General features: G+C 38.3%; 1 protein-coding gene across 19 annotated transcripts in view; it reads right to left on the bottom strand.

Moving 5' to 3' along the window:
* LOC128733166 (C-terminal-binding protein) overlaps positions 1-17018 on the bottom strand; it is a 93794-nt gene extending 76776 nt beyond the window's left edge. For 14 of the 19 annotated variants that reach the window (XR_008411873.1, XR_008411875.1, XR_008411872.1 and 11 more), the window contains exon 1: positions 16745-17018. The gene's annotated coding sequence lies outside the window, so the exon portion shown is untranslated. Of the gene's footprint in view, positions 1-5297; positions 5367-16226; positions 16352-16744 lie in introns of those variants that run through there. The other 5 variants (XR_008411883.1, XR_008411884.1, XR_008411876.1 and 2 more) reach the window with 4 other exon arrangements.
* Positions 17019-20800: the final 3782 nt, after the last annotated feature.

Genomic DNA, 20800 nt, shown 5'->3' with positions numbered 1-20800 from the left:
CGAAGATTCTTTACGACGTTCAGACTTATACTAATCTGTGCGTGGGAAGTGCGTAAGAAAAAGTGATAAAGTCCTCTTATCCGAACCAAATTTCTTGGGACTGCTACTGGCCTAGACCAATTTGATGCCTGTGTTAGGAAACTGCGCTAGAAAAAGTGACAAACTTCCTCATGTCAACAAGATTTCTTAGGACCGCGAAAAACCTAGTCCAATTTGATGTCATAAAAGTGAACAGTTATAAAAAAGTGAGCAACCAACCCTATCTCTCACCATTGCATCCACACACTGCAACAATATATTCAAAACTGATGTCTTGTATGAAAAGGGGTTTGACGGAATATTTATGCATGTGACGTAAAGCAGCAATATTCAAAGTAAGGAGAAATTAGCGACTGTCTGATCCAAAAATTGGTTCTGGGCGTTTAATTTCTTGTTTATTTGTATAAAAACATTAATAGGGCTCTTGGCCCTACTGATATACTTAACCTAGAAACTACGTGCCAGTGCCAAGAGTCGAGCTTTCAGTACCTCACGGCTAACGTTTAAGTCGGAAGCTAGGTATATAGCAATTGAAATGGCGCTGCAGATTGGTGATTGTGCTAAAGGTGCTGTAGTTGGTTCTCCGATGCGGTACACGCAAACATGGATCAGTACGTAGAACACGACTTTGAGCGTATATGTTGGGGTTCGCGAGTACACATGGGCAATCCACTCTCGTGATCCATCATGTTGCCAGTGTTCAAAAAAGGAGAAAAGAAAAATATCGCCAATTACCGTGGCATAACTTCGCTAAGTGCTGGATCCAAACTGCTAGAAACGCTAGTCAGTATGGAACTGATGCAAGCAGTCAAATCTTACATCCCAACTGATCAGCATAGTTTTTTCCCAAAAGATCTATTTCTACAGACCTACTATAGTTTACGTCACACTGTATAGTAAGCATGAACGAAGATGTACAAGTCGATACCATCTACACGGATTTGAAATCGACGTTTGACAGAGTCAATCACAAAATTTAATCGCTAAAATTGATCACTTGGGTGCGCCAACTGGCTAGCGTCATATCTCGCCAATCGTCGACCACGTGTGAAACTTGGCTCTCACGAATCGGATGCTTTTGCAAACCCATCTGGTGTGCCACAAGGGAGTAATCTCGGACCGCTGCTGTTCTCCATATTTATCAACGACGTTTGCTTCATAATACCCGACGGATGCAGACTATTATACGCAGATGACCTGAAAATTTTCTTGCGGGAGAGGTCCATTGAGGATTGTAGGCAGCTACAATGGATGGTAGACTTGTTTGCAAGTTGGTGCTCTGTAAATCGCATGGTAATCAGTGTGAACAAATGTGCTTCACGCGACAAAACTATCCATTACATTGGCAGTACAAGATTGATGATAAACTAATCGAAAGAGTCTCAACTTTCAAGGACCTCGGAATTTTGCTGGATACAAAACTGTCATTTAGGGAGCACTACTCGTACATCATATCAAAGGCTAATCGTAATCTTGGATTCGTTTTTCGAATTTCCAAGGAATTCAATGATCCGTACTGTCTGCGGGCATTGTCCCAGTAAACCATTTGGTTTGTATATCTCGATTGCAACTGAGATATACGAAATCATATCTGAACGAAAAAGTTATATTTCACGCCATATAAGAACATATATGTACCAAAGTGGAGGCGATATACGTGCGAAAGCTTTGACAATTATTTGTAATTCTTTTTTGTGTAGTTTTTATAACACGCAACTAAATACTCCTGAATATATGATTAAGATATAATCAAATATTGCAATCGTCTATCCTGCTTTATAATTCACAGTCATGAATTGTATATGAAGGCACGCACGACTGCAAAACAACTTATTTTTCACTTCAATTTGATATACTCTAATTATTATTGGCGAAATAGATGCTGCTCAAAATTTGAGTCAAATCGATGTGACATAGTTCCAAGAAATCTTCGGGTTCGGCGATTCCTTAGACTACACTTCTACAGAACAGAGTACGCACAGAACGAACCAATTGAAGCAATGTGTTCAGCCTTTAATCAAGTGTATGACGAATTTGACTTCAATGTTAGTATTAATGTTTTTAGAGATTGACTCAAAATTATTTAATTTGTGACAATGTACATAGTTTTGAGTCATCCATATAGACCGGGAATTCGATGAATTATAAATAAATAATAAATAATAATAAACTCTTCGTAACATCCATCTTCCACGCAGAGCAGTTGTTTACTACTTTTGCGTTGTCGATGATCAGCGGTTGGTTTGATTGTCGTTGAAGATATGCTCAACCACCTTTGATCTAAAATGATGTATCAGACCCTTTTCGGCATCTCTAGATGCTAATGTTACCTCGGGTATGAAATGGGAAAGGCAAATGAGGAGCGTCCAATATAGTCTAGCCATCCCAAGCCCCTACCTATCGCGTTAAATTAATTATTAGAAGCACTTACAGAACCTTAAAGGACGTTACTCTATTCCATACGAAGGACTGCTGGTGAGATTGTTCCATTTTTACCCTTATATACCACATTTCATCTTAATATCATGTTATTAATGGTATTATTATTGTTATCATAAATGTGGAAGGCTGGATAATGGCGTGGATTGACAACCTGAATCCTGAGTCTGAAGCAAATGTGGCACTTCTCAAATCAAAACAAACAAATCATCACGTGGGTTAAAGTTGGTACAGCGAAATGTAATAATCAAACATGGAAGAATTCTAATGCTGGAAGGCGACTCTTATAACCCCGGAATGCGCACAAGTGCCTCTGCTTGTGGGTCCGCCCAATCCTTTTTGGCCCTTCTATAACAGCATTAGTGTGAAATTCATTTGATAAGCGAATTTGAATCTACTGTAATTCTACGTACATACATTGGCAAGTCCTTGAAATGATAGTGGCTTTCCCCTACTACTACTACTACTCTTGATGCTATTGTTACCTCTGCCAAGTGTTCTTTACTACGTGTTTCCAGATATCTTCTAGTCTGGCCGATGTAAACCTTTTCGCAATGTGGGCAACTAATCTCATAGATCCCGGATTTTCTCCGTTCTTCAATCGGGTCTTTAGTTGATCCCAGTTGATTTACTTTTGAACTAGTTGTTTCGGCTGGTGAAGACTAGGTCGATTCCAAATATCCTCATTTTTTGACGGAGAGGGCGTGTTATGTTTCCGTCGTATTCTACTGTCACTCTCTTAAGTTCTGGTGTTATTGGTGTGAGTTTTTGTGCGTCTTTTCTTGGAAATAATGTTCTGGATAGTCCTTTCTTTATATCCTTTTCGCAATTTGCAAAATGTATGTGTGTCGATTCTTTTTGTTTTCCTAGCTCACTTAACCCTCTAACGGGTAAGACCGTCTGTAGACGGCCTTCGCTTTTGGAGGTCCAGAGCCGCATATAAAATTGGCTTTTAATGGGCATTACGCGAAATGTGTTACGCGAACAGATTTCTTGACATTTTGATACTAATATCATAACATTCTGACCATGCATTCAAAAGTTATCATCTTTCAAAAACAAAAATTCCGAAAATAATTAATGCGCGAATATTCTCTTTTTTTCTTTTGAAGGAAAAGGACAACAAAATGATTGACCTAAAACATTTTTCTATGATTAAATTTCATGCATTATTTTAATTTTGTAATATATCTGAATTGAAAAAATATCTGGGCAGAGCGTTAGACATGAAAAAAGAAGAAGACAAATTGGACTTTTTCTTACCAGGCGCTCCTCCAGATATTTATTTTTGCATAAAAATCAGAACTTAAGGTTTTTTTGTGTGTACTTCCATGATAAAATAGTCATTAGCTTGATCGCATCGTTTTTACGGTGTTGTCCGTTAGAGGGTTAACGATAATGATCATGTGATAGAATCGTATGATCATGTGATGGAATGCCGCCATTTTGTGTTGTATGGATTGGTTAGATGAGCTAGGTATAACTCGCTTAGTGTTTGTGGGTTTTCTGTGAATTTCAATTACAATTTCTGTTTCTGTAGTTTCCATTTTTCTGATTACTACGATATCCAAGAAAGTTTACGTTTTTTACACCTAATTAAATGGAAAGCATCTATTTGCTGTTAGACACGGGTATGTGATCTTGGATTCTAAGCTAAAAATATTAATCCTGCAAATCGCCTTTTTACTTATTGATCGTACAGTAGGATTTCGAATTTGGCATGGTTCGATTTTGGCAACAAAAGTATCCGTTTTTTGGCAACACAAAATATTTCCCCTACAATAATATGCTTAAATATCAGTCAGTTTCCGCATACGTGCTTTAAAAGACGCAATAATGATGCCTTGGGTGTGTTCATTAAAAAAAGTTTGCTGTTATAGAATGTTTCGAACAATATTTTTATTGCCGTAGGACTACGACTTACCGCAGGTTGCAAAAAACTTACTTGCACCAGATGGATAGCTCTCGGCGCACTTTTCAAGCATAAAATGATTGCAATCGTTGATTAATAATATTTTCTCAATTTCTAACGCATTTACATTCAATTTTTTCATATCAAAAAAGGGTCTCAATTTTGGCACGGTTTCGATTTTGGCAACATAGACGACACGCATTTGTCGCCAAATTCGAAATCCAACTGTATTTATAATTGCGGTAAAAATAAAGTGGAATGGCAAGAAATCGTTCAAGCTAAACATTGGTATTATAGTCCAATAAAGTAGGTACATCTAGTCAGATGGGTTTTATCGATTTCAATCAAATTAAAAATATCGTAAACTTTTTTGGGATTCTATTACCTTATTGTTTCAGATCGATAACAATATTTTCCACTAGGTAACGTAAAAGTTCGAAACCTATGAGTTGAATTTTCAACACTCGTGGTCGTGCTATTTGACAAGGGCTATCAGGTCGAAGCCTCTAAAACATGAAACATGCGCCAAACCGAACGCATCCACTCAGCATACCATCAATCTGTTTGATTTAATTACACAACCAAAACCGCAAACAGTAAAAAGGAATCTCGCAACCGGCAGTAACTGGATGTGGCAATCCCCTTTCCTGAGGTGCGGCCGGGCTGTATGGTAAGCGGCAGACAAGTGTGGAAACGGGTACTGCGAAGTATCAGCAAGTGATAACAGGGACAAGACAGTCTGCGGCCGACGGTTTCACTGTTTACAGCAGAGATTAGAACTTGTTACATATTATTCACATGCACACCAGTACAGGGCAAATAAATTTGTAACATTTTTATCGCCATAGCCGCCCATTCCGTTGCATTACTTATCTCGATCTGGCTCTGCTCCATCGAATCGACTTACCTCTAATTGCACACGAATTGCATGACGCTATACAATGCTAAGATGATTCCTTCCTGCTTTTACTTGTGAACGAAAAGAACGTTTAACGGTGAAACCCGAAAGCAACTGCCTGGAAAGGGAATGTTTTAACAGGCACAGCCATTGTCACATATAACAAAACAGTACACAAACGACGACAGGTTGACTGACTGCGGCAAGGGTGGAGGACACGTGATCCAATGCATATATCTACATCGAATAGATCGATTCTACTGCCCACGAACGTTTACTGCCGATTTAGTTACATGCTTCCAAAAAAACCCTCTAAATTATGTTTGTATAAACGTTTTCGAACACTGTACACGAAAGACATGAAATATTTTAAAATAGTAGAGCTTTGAACCATGTCATAAAATTAATATGAAATCGAAAAAAAAAATGAAATCATCAATATCGCAAATAATTTTACCGCGTACACCCTTCGGACACTTGCGGTATGCACTGGAATTTGATTTGATGGACGGAACAAGGACTCGGAGAGGAAGCTGCACCCAAACCGGGAAGAGCGGATATAGGCCGGTTATGTACGTATGTATAAACATACACAGCCGGAATAATATGATACAGCAATGTCGAGTGGACGTGTTTCTGTAAATGCGCTGTATGCAGTTTGTGACGCCATCCCCCACTCTCGTGTCCGCATTTCCAACACGCAATGTTGAAGCTGTGCACTTGTGCAGAACCGATGGCAGCAGGAACCGATGGCAGCAGCTGCGGTGAAGTAGTCAAATCGAGATGTTATGTGATTTTGACTAACGAGCACGGAGGCCCAGCAACCAACCCCACACGATTGTGGGGAAGGGCTAGCAGCGACGGCGTGCAAAATTTACGTGGTGCAAGCAAGGTTGTGCAGTTAAATGGGCTGTACACAGTTGTGTGCTACCATGTTATTGATATTATATTAAACATTCGATATTTGTAAATAGTGCAGTTCGAGTTGCTTCTGCGTCGCATAACTGAAAGCCCGAGTATTGATCGCTGCTGACATCGCGCCCTGTGCAAGCGGGATGAATAAACGCAGGAGCAACGTGTCTGCAGATTGTTGCAATATGGCGCTACCTGATGAAAATTCACACTCCAATCAATAACGCCAATTAAAATATACTCGTGATTATCCCCCGATATTACGCTTCGTTTGTTCCAGTCGATATTTGCAAACCAATTGATTTTGTTTTCTATCTATTTATAAAAAGTGACAACTGAAATGGAAATATCAAGTGTTTGGATAAACCTTACCACATTTTCGAGCACATCCCGCTGCTGCAAGTGGCTGCTGAATTGTAGATTTGATTTTTTTTTTTTTGTAAATTTGAGCCAATCAGCGAGTTTCAGGTTCCAAGCTACCCATAAAATCCGATGGGTACAAGTACAAATCCTTCCATAACGATAATTTTGAACAGATGTTGATAAAGATTTAAATGTAGCTCCGAAACAGATTTGATTTTTTTTTAATTTCTTGAATATAAATTTAGGTCTCCCATAACAATCAAGAATTCAAACCAACACAGTTAATATTTTCTGTTTTAACATCGCAGGATTGATGAACTTTTTCCGCTTTACTTATAGTTGACATTCTACTTACTAAGGGCCTTCATAGCTGCGGACAATTGATTTAAATCTGCGAAACCGGACTTCCACTAGGTACCTTTATCAGTGCTGTGCACATAACCAGTGAGTTTTGTCGTACTGAACGTTAAATTACGGTGCATTTCTTTTGACTTCAATTGGTATACTATAGATTTTAGTTCCCTCATTGCAGGATGTGGCATTGCACTTTTCACCAAAATCAATTTTTCTTCCACATTCCGTGGTGCAAAAGTTCGCTTCAAAATAACATCCACAACAAATTTCTCGACTTCCATGATAATTGAACTAATGCAGGGTTTTTTAAACAACTGAATTTGAACTAACTTAGCAGCACACTACAAGCACTATGTGATTGTAAGATGATCAACTGTTCAACAAACCAGTCGTCGTATATTCGAATCTCGACTCGACAGTGCTGCTTGAGTCAGTAGGATCGTAGCACTAGCCCTATAATTGTCCTGTACTCTAACAGCCGGCCGAGAGGTCTGTCGCTAAAGAAGGGTAATGTCTTAAGCCGGTTTAAGTCCAAGGCTTTAAGTTGTTCAAAGACATCGCTGAACCAGCAAATGAGAAAATTTTGGGAACGATGCATGCAGATATGGCAACCGCGCTCTCTCTTTACCTCTTTCATCGATAATGAATTAGTGCCAGGAACAATGAGTTGGTATGCTTGTTCAATGAGATCGCTGAACCAACGCACTCGTCGCGTAGAACGTTTTGCCTTTCTACTATATAAATATATAGTATAAAGGTATAGAAATCACTTGGAAAACCGGAAATGGAAAGAAGGTCCTGCGGGCCGAATGTCATATACCATTCGACTCAGTTTCGAAAACTGAGCATTTTCTGTGTGTGTGTGTGTGTGTGTGTGTGTGTGTGTGTGTGTGTGTGTGTGTGTGTGTGTGTGTGTGTGTGTGTGTGTGTGTGTGTGTGTGTGTGTGTGTGTGTGTGTGTGTGTGTGTGTGTGTGTGTGTGTGTGTGTGTGTGTGTGTGTGTGTGTGTGTGTGTGTGTGTGTGTGTGTGTGTGTGTGTGTGTGTGTGTGTGTGTGTGTGTGTGTGTGTGTGTGTGTGTGTGTGTGTGTGTGTGTGTGTGTGTGTGTGTGTGTGTGTGTGTGTGTGTGTGTGTGTGTGTGTGTGTGTGTGTGTGTGTGTGTGTGTGTGTGTGTGTGTGTGTAGGTATATGTGTGTGTAGGTATATGTGTGTGTAGGTATATGTGTGTGTAGGTATATGTGTGTGTAGGTATATGTGTGTGTAGGTATATGTGTGTGTAGGTATATGTGTGTGTAGGTATATGTGTGTGTAGGTATATGTGTGTGTAGGTATATGTGTGTGTAGGTATATGTGTGTGTAGGTATATGTGTGTGTAGGTATATGTGTGTGTAGGTATATGTGTGTGTAGGTATATGTGTGTGTAGGTATATGTGTGTGTAGGTATATGTGTGTGTAGGTATATGTGTGTGTAGGTATATGTGTGTGTAGGTATATGTGTGTGTAGGTATATGTGTGTGTATGTGTGTGTGTATGTGACGCTTTTAATCTCACTCACTTTTCTCGGAGATAGCTGGACCGATTTTAATGTTCTTAGTGTCAAATGAAAGGTCTAGGTGTCCCATAGGTCGCTATTGAATTTCATACTGATCGGACTTTTAGTTCAAAAGTTATGTATAAAAATACGAAAAATATGGAACTTCATTATCTCATAGGTCCCTCAACCGATTTGAACAAAATTGATTGCATATGAAAGAGGAGCCTTGCAAACCCTTAACTTCCAAATTTCATGACGATTGGATTTGTAGTTTGGAAGTTACACAAAGAAATGTCAAAAAATAGTATTTAAAACATATTTTTGTAACATATAAGCATTAATTCAATGAAAAGCATCGCACATTTTATTATTATTTGAAAATTACTGCTGAGATCTATCAAACGAAACCGAGTCACTTAAAATCTGACGGTTCATTCAAAAGTTATTTAAACTTAAGCACCGTAAGCACACTTAAACACCGTATATTAAACCGTTAAAACGCGTGAAATCAAAACAAATGTTGATTGTATGCAATGTGTGTGATGTATGTGTGTATGTATGTATGTATGTATGTATGTATGTATGTATGTGTGTGTGTATGTGATGATAATTTGCAATTTTTAAATTTGTATTCAAGAAAAGTGAGAAACATGTCAATTGACTGAAGTTTTTGAAGCCTCTTAGTGGAATACGAAATTTAAAGAAAAGAAAAAACTTTTACCGACTAAATTTCACTATTTATTATTTATTCGCGACAGATACGTATACGCTTTGAAATAAGACACTGATGAAGCCTGCACGTCGTAGGCGAACTACATATCTGTTGCAAATAAATATTAAATAGTGGGATTCAATCGAAAAGCTTTTTCTTTTCTTTGATTTCAGGTTTCAATTGTCATTTTCTTCACTTGCTGTTATTCACAATTGTACAAGAAAAGCAAAAAGCGAAGAAAAGAAGTTAATTTAAGCATGTAGATATAGTGGTATATAGGATTAAAAATACTAGTGAGTTGATTTTTCCAAATAAATTTATACAAATTTCAAACAAATTTTGCGCATCAATAGATGCTCTTTTCAATCAATAGATACTAGAGCTTAGAAATCTTACATGAAAAATAGGAAGTAAACGTTGCACGGTAGTAAATTTGTAAGATTTGTTTTCGTTAGTGACATTTTAAAGGACACATGTCTTATGTCATGTATCATGTTTTAATAAAGAAATCAAATATGACAAGCACTGGGAATCATATCGATCATATTTTCCATTGTCAAGCATGTTAATGGCGCAGCTTTTGCACTATTTTTCGACCTCATTTTGTTTTCCTAACCCTCTAACATTGTAAAAGCGATGCGATCAAGCTAATGACTATCTTTTCATGAAGGTACATTCAAAAGAAGCTTAAGTTTTGATTTTCATGCAAAAATAATTATCTGAAGGAGCGCCAGCTAAGAAAAAGTTCAATTTCTCTTCTTCATATCTAATGCTCTATTCAGTTATTTTTTCTAATTCAGATATATTGAAAACTTGAAGCCAAGCAAACTAATAGTAAAATTTTGAGATTAATCATTTTGTTGTCGATATCCTTTTTCTTCAAAAGCGAAGTATAATAATAATTTTTCTGAACTCTTGTTCTTCAAAGATGCTAACTTTTGAACGCATGGTATTAATATCAAAATTTCAAAAAATCTGCTATGAACACATATTTCATATTGTCAATTCAAAACAAGTTTCGTATGTGGCTCTGAAGCCCGAAAGTTAAGGCCGTCGGTAGACCCGTTAGAGGGTTAATTTCTAATTTTCTATATATATTCATTCAAGTCTGTACAAATTATCTTTTGTGTTTACATTATTTCTCGATAAATCACGTAAATATTAGAAAACTAAATAAGGTGTTCATCAAGTAACATAAATGACGCTTACAAGTATTTACGCACCCAAGGAAAGAAAATATAATTATTCTACGCAATACGTTGTGAATTTTACTGGCAAATAAGGATTTTGAGGAATACGGAACGCATATTTAAAAATATAGTCAAGTTAATTATAGATGTTCCTGAGAAATTAAATAGTGATTATTGTGGCAGTAGAAAGGCTAGGTCACGCCGCTAGGTGGATTAATTCGGGTTTTTCTTATTAGCTTCGAAGCTATATAAAATGGAATCGAAGCGCAAGCAAGTAAAAATTCCTGAACCAGTTAATGAGAAATACCATACCGTGTTTGCAACAATGAAATAACGAGCATACAAATAAGAAGGTATACGATATAAGGTATAAAATTCGTATTGTGTGTGCGTCGATTAAGGCTAAATCATGAACGAGTGATGAAAATATTTTTTTCCGATTGAATTTTGTTACGTTTTGTTAAGAAATAATATAGCGCTATGACACAGAGAGGATTCCAAAACTTGTTAACTATTTTGAATCTACGAATACGCACTTCTGCGTCACTCTATTCGGTATATCCGGCGAAAGAAGATAATCCAATATTTGAAACTTTCTGATGTTGACGATCAGAAAGTTTCTGGAACACCAATTGTGTTAGCTGGTTATGTGGTATTGTGTTAGTGTTAGCTAGTCATTTAAGCTTAATGCAATGTGCAATATTTCGGACAACTTTGAATAGTTTGACGTCATTCGCCGATGCAGAACCATGCAGAAATAACAGCGATACTTGATCAAAGAACAGCATACTTAGCAGTGGTCTTAAATTACTACTTTGCGAGGCCTCTGAGACGCTCAGGCTGAGATATTCAAACCTCCCAGTTGGCTTCGAGGTACAATGCTGATCTAACAAGCCAGTCGTCGCGTCGTATGTTCAAATATCGGCTGGGAGAGGCTGTTAGTCAATAGGACCGTAGCATTAACCCCGCAATTATCCTGTACTGTCTGTAACAACTGGCTGCGAAATCTACTGTAGCACCTAGGTTTTGCTGCGCTTTGCTGATATCTTTCCCACAAAGTTTGCGAGGCAGGATTCAAACCATTTCACAAGAGTAGGTGAGAATCGTATTTTTTCGAGTCTAGTCCTGCTATCACCAAATCAGGTTTGTAGAATTTAAACTTTTAAAGTCTGAGGTATCCACGAATTGGTTGTTTGAATCGAGGGGTAGCAAAGACTCACTCGCTCCAAGAACTTCAAATGTCTGAAGACAACAATCAAGACTCCCCCGATTTGATTAGTTTTTATTGATGTGTAGGCCTTGCCCGTTATCAAGCTTAAAAAATATATAAATACAAATATGTTTAAATAAAAAATATGTAAATACAAAAAATGCATGGATACATATACATATATAATACATGGAATTATTAAAATATTACCTGAGACTAGGTTTTAATTAAACACTAGACATATTTACAGAAACTAGGGAATTGAGGTCATTGTAAACAGCCATTATTCACTACATGGGCTCCGTAAACCTGCACCCTGTTTGATAGGTGAAACGGCCTAACCCTTCTTAGGATAGTTCTGGTTTCATAGCTCATTATTTGGCTGCACAAGTATGGAACAGTGTACTTTCCAGAAACAACGTATTTCAGGAGAAAACATCCATTAAAATTCTGCGATCGCTGAGACTGTTGATTCTTATTAGTAAGCATAGAAATCGGTAGTCCGGCCTTTCGTCTCTCCAACCAAGATTACGTTCAGTATATCGCACAACTTTTTCTGTAACCGCTCAATTCGATTCAATACGTTATAAATTGGTAGGATACGGGAGGGTATTCCCAGCACGCTACTAATTTCGGCATACATTGCCTTTCTTGGCTACACTTTCCCAAATAAAAACTTTGCCGCTATATAACAATACTGAAACGAATGTAGCACTCATAGGCTTTAATGTGTTATAACTATTTTCATAAAAATGAAAGTAATTTGCTAAATTTTATTCAATAAACATCAAAACCACTGTTTTTCCACTAGCACGTAACTGAAAAAACCAGCAGCAATCGCTTACGCGTATCCGCTCTTGATGATGGTTTGGAAAACACACAATTATGATCACGTTTACTTATTCTAGAAACTAAACAGCTGTGAATATGCTATCACAGAACAATTCTACTTCTTTTTACCACGGAAGAACACAAAAATTCCACTCTGATATGAAAATATAAATCAATTTTCATTCACTAGCCATTAGCCATTAGCAGCATTTTGTTTTTAATACCAGTATATGGTGCGTTAGCTACACTACTACCAGTATGTGAGGCCTGAAACGCCTGAAAAGCTTCTATCGTGTTGACATAGCTAGTATTTGAGTGACAACCACTTGCTTCTGGCGGTAATGTATATGAACGATTCAATGATACACTAGCGCCAGCAGCAAGCTGTTGTAGCTGCAAAACTAATTATCTTCAATGAGCCCGGAATGTAGGCAATACCGACACGTTATCCGTCGGTCTCTTTTGATCTGTTTTAGCAAAGCATCTAATCCCTGTGCAGGCTATTTCGGCCGGTCGGATTTAAAAAACACAGACACCACTACAGAAAATAGGCTCAGTTTAGCCGCAGCGACTTCATCATTTCTCGCGACTGTAACTCAAATTCAGTAGCGTTTCATTAAAACCAAAATACACGCCAAAAATCTTGTCTCGAATAAATATAGTTTCAACGTAATTCCTGAATATTGTTCAGGCTACCGCTTAATGGGCTGGAAATACCCTCCCGTACCCTATTTAGCATTTACCGTGTACGGATCATCTAGTTCGCGACTAAATCGCTTCATCAATACGTTTACTGTCAGTTCACTGTTCATTTTCCCACCTAAATCACAAAGGTACATCTTCTTTGGGACGATGTCCACACCGAGATGGTATTCATACTCAATTTTATCGGAATGAACACACTTATACACTTGGAAACGTTCCCACACCCAAACGATTCACAAAAGTGGAGAAATCGATTTAAGTTCTCTTGAAGCATCGTACAATCCTGTATGCTGCCGACAGGTATGTATAAATATTTTTACGTGGTTACCAAATTTAACTCGAATAAATCAACTAACGAATCTAGGAGTTCATTCATGATAACCACAGACAACAAAAATGCCAAATGATTTCCTTGAGGTAATCCTGAACTCGCTTCAAACACTTTAGAATTAGTGTTGTGTAGCCTTATATACTGCAAACGATTAGTCAAGCAATATTTTATGTGCAACTTTTCTTGAATTAAGCAGTGCTCGAAAAAATTGACAGCCCTGCATGAAGGCGAATATAAAACGCATTCAACGCCTATAGTTTTACCCCTGGGACATTCTATTACCTATCAGCCCCTGGACATCACTACTGAACTGCTTGCTCAGTTTTCTACCCTTCAAAACAATTCATTGCCTGACTAACCTATTAGTCAATTTTCTTGCTCTTGACTGATATTTTAGATTTCAGAGTTTAATTTTTTAAGCTGTCTGCTTTTTAAAATCAACCAAAACCTGGCTGAAGGGAATTATTTAAAACTCCGGGTCTGGGGAGGGTTTTTTTTCTGATTCAAGCACGGAACGGATTTCGGAGGAACTTGTCTGGGACCTGGAATCGGCCATATGGCCTCTGAAAGACATGATGTGATCGCCAATCGCTATTTTATCGAATGCTGATGTTTTTTGATATACGACATGACATGCTTTACTGAAGCTGAAATGTCCCGTTACGGGAAACGGTTCCGGATTTATAGTGTCCCCCCAGATCCGGATGGCGCACACCATAGCTCATAACTGCGGCAAAGTAACTGATATGTCCACAGTCGATGATGTTTCCAAAAATCAACAGATTTCAAACAAATTTTAGATATTTGGCAACTTTATCTAAAAAAGCCATATCTCGGTCCCCCAAGGAACTCCGGAATAACTGCGGGACCATGTGGCATATGGCCATTATCTATAGATATTATGAAAATAGAAAATATTTTAGGCAAAACTCCCAAATTTGGTGAAAAAATATTGAAAAATAAAAAAGTTATGGCCATTTTAGTGAATTTTGCGGCGCTAAAAATGATGTAGACCTCAGTGTTACTCGCGGACCGCCTGTTGTTGACAATGTGTAATTAAATTAACCTACGCAAAGCTCGTAAAATAACTAAATGCTGTAGATATAACAAACAAATTCGCTGACTCGTTCTAGACACCACGATGCACAAAAACCTGTAAGGAAATCATTACATAGATTGATAGTTCGGTTGATTTCTTTTAAGGAAGATTAAATTTCTACCAAAGTACTTCACCTAAATGAATGACCGCTGCTTGCTCTTCATTGTATTTCATTCCGCTCTTGTTCGCTTCTCAGCTCTTTGGTCGTAAGAAATAATAAAACGAAGCAATAAACAAAATCATGTGCTAGCCATTTTTTCCAAGTTCCTAGCGTCCCGAGGTTATGGAACAAGAAGCAGGAGGTTGTTTGCGGTTGCCATAATATAGTGGGAGCCCCGAGAAAAATGCCCGCGCTTTAAACAGGACAGCATGGCAAGCGAAGAGGCAAACATAATGCAGCCGCGCCATGACTTATCCGAGTGGTGTCTATACATATTCTCAACCATACACGTTTGAAATTCAGAAAACGGCACAAACACGGATATTGGAGCCACGAGGAAAGGCCACTTAGGACCAAGCCATGCAGTGAGCAAGGAAAACGATACGAATGAAAGAAAATATAACATTAATCCATCTATCAGATTTAATATTTTGCGGGAGCGCCGAATATTCTATGTTCATTCGCGACATTATGAACCAAAACTTCTACGAATAGTACATGATCCCCAGCATAGAAATGAGCGCATTTTGTGAGGTGTATCTTTCCCGAAAAACATAAAGAAGAACACTGGAATAGATCAAAAATGTCCAGCAGTGAAATTTTGATTGTAATCTGAGCCAGACAAAACAGAAAACCTTAACGTTTAAACCGGACCAAATTTAGTCATTTTTTAGTTTTGATGTTCAGTCTTATATTTCAATACATATTTTTCAATTAGTCCATAGCAAAATATTTTTAAAGTTTATGTAACCTTCTCTGGACCCACTGACTGTCACGCGGTTTGTTTACGTTTTGTCAATAGGACTTGTGCACAAATCCGGCCAAATTTGTTTGCCAAAATTGAACATGATTTTTAGTGCATTCAAATTTTCTACAAAGATACTCATTGTGCTAAAATAGGCATTTTCCCTAAAGGACGTTTATCGCTGGAATATTTTAGCTATTTGAATATGCAGAATAGTTATAAAATATATTAATAAAAAAGACGACAACTTAAATAGAAACATACAAACACAGAAAAAGGCTTCGCAAAGTAGTCCCGTTAAATCATCTACCTATCTGTCAAATTACTTTGACAATATAAATTGATAAAAAAAATTCATCTCGTTCATCATTTTTCTCTTCCTCCACTATTATGTAGAATAAGAAACAAAAATTGATAGGTTTGGGTTAGTCGGGTTTGGGTTGGGACTCCTAACTGCTTTGGACGATCAATTTTTAGTATCAAAGAATAAATTTGGGGATAACAATGTATGCACGTCCCGGTAATCTTAGGGACAAGACACAAAATTATCCCCACACACAAATTAGCGATAATCTGCCTGCAACAGATTTTCAACATTGAGCGGGTAACAATTTCAGACGACCACATTCTGCTACGTAAAACTACTACAGTTTACAATATCTTTCACTAATTTAAAGTTGCAGATGTCGTAATTCATATCGAATTTTATGTTAAAATCATATTTATCGACTCCTTTTTGTATTTGTTAACTCGTGAATTAGTTTATTTTCTCCATCGTATTTAATTTAACTTACCACAGTCAGAACAGAATAGGTCAAAACGGTTTACAATATGTAATCCAACAGCATGTACGGTTCTTCGTTATAGTAGTATTTTTGTTCTTGTTCCTATCTACTGCGAGATGTCAATCATACATCTTCTAGAAAATGCCAAGAGATAACCTTCACTTTAAGCTCAACGTTCTCCTTTGGTCACTATAGTTGCCAATTATTGTCACAAAACGAAATTATTAAACCAGAAGTTGAAGCTCGAATTCGATCGGCAATCAATCAAACCAGATTTCTATCAATCTATGGTTGCAATTTGAAAGGATTTTTCACGGAAGCTTCACTGAAAGTAGCATTGCAACAAAAAAAATCGCCCCTTCACCTCCAACAAACACACACGCATACACGCACAATCCTGTAAAAATAATCCACAAAACAAGCAACTGAAGCACAGACACCACCAGCAGCAGTAAGGAAAATTCATCCAAAGCGGGTTTTCTGGCAACAGCGGCTAAGGTGGCCGCGGCCGAGAAACAAATTTTCACCTTCAATTTTTGCCCTCAAATAGCAGTTTTTAAGCCAAGCAAACACCGTATCCACATTCAGCCGGAAATGCACTTTAATTTACCGCAACTTGAAAACCGAAACCGGCAGAATAATTTGGAAAAAACCAGCTTCGCGACGAGAAAACTCCGATTAACGAACTGCACTCCAAAAATTCACGACATAGGTAAGCTCTCGCACGATACCCGATCTCTCTCTCCCCCGGCGAAAACAGCGTACCAAGAAAAATGGACGCGTCTGCACAGCAGTTTCAACTCAGACGCAGGCAAGGTGATGATGCTGCTTTTTCATTCATTCCTTTTGCCTGTTGAAAAGCAGCGCCGCGTTAAATCGTAAAATGGATCTTTTTTGTTTGCACAAGGTTGGCAGCAATGTAAAACAATACGCGTGTTACGCTTGGTGTTACGGTAACGGTAACATTAGGTAACGCCTACGGGTATAGTCTACACACTTAATAAAAAGCACCGAGTTCGGTAAAATTTTACCGAAATCTAAACAGCTGATCGTTCGATAATTTTTTTTATGATGCCGAACATTACTAATGATCCGTAAACGTCGATATGCATCACCACCAAAATTTTTACCGAACGTTCGGCTGTTTAGATTTCGGTAAAATTTTACCACACAGCCAAATGTTCGGTAAAAATTTCGATGGTGCCAATCGACGTTTACGGATCGTTAGTAACGTTTGGGGCATCATAAAAAAAATTCCCGAACGGCTGTTCTAAGTTCGGTAAATTTTACCGAACTCGGTACTTTTTTAAAGTGTGCAGCCCAGTGTATAACTACAGCAAGAAATGTCGCGTCGCATATCGCTTGCACTCTGGCGGTACCCTAAGGCCCAGACACAATGCATACGGATTTTAATATTTTTTTGAAACGATGGTTCTCCAATTGATGAAGGGACGGTAGGGGAAAGAAATGATTTTTTTTTTTGGTGAAGGTGGGAAGAGCGGAAAGGAAGGGGGGTATTGGTAGCTATGCTTGACAAGTAGTCATTTTGACTCCTACCTTTTGTCCAATGCTGGCAGGTGCATGAGTCGAACCAAGCTGTAATCTGAGATTATAACCGGATTCGAACCCACAACACCCGCCAGGGCATGTGGTTCGCTGGTACTTGTACACTTTCAACGCAAAATCCACTTCTCAAGAATAGCGACGCGTTTGGTTGGGTTATCGACACATATTGTGCCGCTTTCTGCATCAATTGCAGATTACCACCGAGCGAGAAATTTTAATCTAACTACTATTTACTTTCAGGACGACGACACTATGCCGGCCCTTACGACTTGCAAGGTACTGCACGTGACGTTGTTTGTCTGTCAGCGTGTGTTAGCCGCGTTTCTTGGCGCGGGTTTTCGAGGGAAGGCCCCGTTCCTATGTAATAGACTAATCTCAAGTTTTTAGTCTTGACCTTGAAATGAGGTCATACATATATTAATATTTTTTTGAAACGATGGTTCTCCAATTGATGAAGGGACGGTAGGGGAAAGAAATGAAATTTTTTTTTTGTGAAGGTGGGGAAGAGCGGAAAGGAAGGGGGGGGGGGGTATTGGGGTATTGGAATGCTTGACAAGTAGTCATTTTGACTTCTACTTTTAATTTAATTTCATTTCTTTCCCCTACCGTCCCTTCATCAATTGGAGAACCATCGTTTCAAAAAAATATTAATATATGTATGACCTCACTTCAAGGTCAAGACTAAAAACTTGAGATTAGTCTATACGGATTTTACTATATACGTTGCGGAAATTTGACAGAAAACCTGTCAAAAATTGCCGCAAAAACTGTCTGAAAGCTAGATTTCTGCTTCTTTAAGTGCTCACTGGTTACTTGGGTAGCTTTTTATTAGCCTATGGTGCACACCATTTCGTGCAGCATAGTTCAATATGCCCAAAAAAGCTGCTAGAAAGCCGGTTTTGGCGAAATATCCGGCTACATTAGTGCTTGGAGATTTACAAATGTCATAAAACGTAACGCCTGTTGCGTAACGGTAAAACGTCAAACATAAAAAAATGCGAAAAATATATTGTACATCCTTTTTTTTTATCTTCCCTCTCTGTTATGCTTATATGGCGTACTTTGTTGACGTTTCAAGCTTGCTTTTTTGCTATTTTCTTTTTCGGTTAGAATTGAACCGCCAGCCAGCCACCAATCTATCGATTACGTGGCTTGGAGTGGAGGAGTAGGGCAACGCCTTTACCAGTTGATCTGTAAACGGTAGTTGCGAGTCAGCTGCCAATAGCTCTACTTAAATTACCGAAATTCTTAACTCGGATGTTTGATTTGCTTATCGAGGGGGAATGGAGGGAAACATTTTATTTTTTACATTTCTTCCATAAGTTGCGCTTTGGGAGAATTACCTACCTTTTATTTTCTTTTTATGTGATGGCATACATGTATAGAAATATTTCTTGTAAAATCCGTCTGCATATGCCATACAGATTCGTGTTAATGTTTATTCTATTGGCGGTGCAGGATTGTGCGTAAGATAAAAAGAGAGGGAAGAAGAGGCGAACCAGCCGTAGGCTGAAAACCTCTCTAATATAGAATAAAAAAAGAGGGAAGCATTTTTTCTTTTATCACACGTACGTTCGCAAGGAGAATTCCTGCAAGTGTGAGCAGTATACAAAATCTCTTTTGATGCCGGTAACGGCAATAAAGCTTGCTTTTTTTTGTGTGGATATTATCACTACGACCAGCATTTTGATCTATTGTGATGTTATCCGGGTGTTGTTCCGCACTTCGTTGTTATTGCAGTATCGCTATAGAGTGAGCGAACTGCTTATTATCCGTGCTTAAGGTGATACGGTACTGAATCCCAACATGGCCGGAAAAATGGCGTCTATGTGAGCATATCGGTGCTATCGATTCGGCCATGTTGGCTTCCGTACCGTTTCACCTTAAAGTGTCGGTGTGTTTTCACCCCATTTTCCCTCTACGCTTTTTACTACTTTTCAACCAACTTAGCACTAGAGCCAGGAAGTGCGGAGACTAGTTATAATTTGTCCTTGGACAAGAGGCTTCATTCGCACCTCGAGCAAGTATCATTCTTATAACCAGTCCCGGCTAAAGGCTTCATATGATCGGTAAAGCAGAGTTCAGCACAGAGTGAGGGTGTGTATGTGTGTATGTATGTGTTCCTTACTACTTATGCATTACCAATCTCATTCCTAGAACCAGGATGGGGAACAAGCTATAATTTGCCCTTGAACAAGAGGCTTCATTCGCACCTCAAGCAAGTACCACTCTTATAACTTGCCCTGGCAAGAGGCTTTCATTGTTAGTAAATGCAGAATGCAGCAGGAAGGATGTGGAGGGGCCTGAGAATAAACCCATGCTAAAGTCACTTAACATCGGAACGGCCTGATTCTACTAAGATTCGAACCCATGACCACTCGCTTGTCAAGGCAGACTCGGTAACCTTGCGGCTACAGGGTCCCCCTAAAGCTTGCTTAGAGCATCTAATCAGCTTTTCATAGTGCTTCAAGTAAATTTTAATTCAACATTGAGAATGCCATTTTAAAGCTGATATGCATTGACAATGCTGAATTATATCTGGCAGCATGTAACTTGCAAATATAGAGCAGCTTTCAAGCTTAATTCAGTGCTTAGCGGTTACCTGGGTAGAACTACAGAATACAAAAGCAATCATAATTCGGAAATAATAACTTATTGTTGTATTCCCACTAATGAATTTCAGCAACACTGAAAGCGATACCGCGTTATATTTTCCAGTCAACGGTTGCTCGTTGCTTTCAGCCAATCAGAAATTGAGTCAACGCCGCGGTTGACACTTTTCACGTCCTGGCCTAGATTTATAGTATTTATTATCACAAGAGATCAAGGGGTTTTCAACAGCAATGATTACTACGCACCTTTGAAAAAAGTTACTTTTGAGTACTTTACTGATTACCTCTGATTACCACTAATCAATCTCTTGTGATTACTATAAATTAATCATGATTACCAATGATTACTTAAGATTATCATTGATTACTCTACTGATTATTATTGATTACCTGATTAGTTCGTAA

This window comes from Sabethes cyaneus, chromosome 1, assembly GCF_943734655.1.
Source record: "Sabethes cyaneus chromosome 1, idSabCyanKW18_F2, whole genome shotgun sequence".
Classification (NCBI taxonomy): Eukaryota; Metazoa; Arthropoda; class Insecta; order Diptera; family Culicidae; genus Sabethes; species Sabethes cyaneus.
The sequence above is the reverse complement of the archived record's forward strand: the minus strand, read 5'-3'. Positions and strand labels throughout refer to the sequence as shown.